This window comes from Atta colombica, unplaced genomic scaffold (assembly GCF_001594045.1).
Source record: "Atta colombica isolate Treedump-2 unplaced genomic scaffold, Acol1.0 scaffold131, whole genome shotgun sequence".
Classification (NCBI taxonomy): domain Eukaryota; kingdom Metazoa; phylum Arthropoda; class Insecta; order Hymenoptera; family Formicidae; genus Atta; species Atta colombica.
The window spans coordinates 9,039-10,036 of NW_017259219.1; positions in this window are offsets into that span (position 1 = coordinate 9,039).

Consider the following 998-nt stretch of genomic DNA (forward strand, 5'->3'; position numbering starts at 1 on the left):
TATATATAAAATCCTCTATCTTATTTAATTATTATATTTTAAAATATTTATTATTTTAATAATATTATCATCAATTTATATTTTTCTTTATATCTTATATAATAAAATCAATACAATTTCCTATATTATATGAAATATTATATAGGAAACTACATTTATTCAAAAAATGTTATTTTCCTTACTTTTTATATCTATTAAAATAAAAATATGAAAAAAATTACTAAAATAATTAACCACTCTCTAATTAACCTTTCCTCACCTATTAATATCTACTGATGAAACTTCGGTTCCTTACTTGGTATTTTTCTCTCAATTCAAATCATCAGGGAACTTTTTCTCTCAATTCATTACTGCCCTAATATTTCAATTGCCTTCAATAGAATCATTCATATTATCCAAAATGTACCTAATGGCTGAATCATATGTAATATCCATATAAATGGAGCTTCTTTTTTCTTTATCTGCATATATCTACATATTGGACGAAATATTTATTACAACCCTTTTAACTTAACATATACCTGAATATCTGGTGTAACAATTTTCTTACTTTCAATAGCTACAGCTTTCCTTGGCTATATATACCCTTGAGGACAAATATCATTCTGGGGAGCTACTGTAATTACTAATCTTATATCAACTATCCCGTATATTGGAAATATATTAGTCATATGAATTTGAGATGGATTTTCAATTAATAATTCTACACTAAATTGAGTTTTCTCCTATCACTTCATTCTACCTTTCATTATTCTTTTATTTTTTATATTCCATCTATTCTTCCTACATCTTACAGTATCTCTAAATCTTACAGGAATAAATAGAAATCTTTATAAAATCCCATTCCACCCCTATTTTACCTTTAAAGATCTATTAGGCTTTAATGTTATATTATTTATAAACACTTTAACTATATTATCTATATATAATTTTTTACATTATTTATTAGCTATTAACTATATTTTATTATTTTTAATTTACGACTAATAATTTCCATT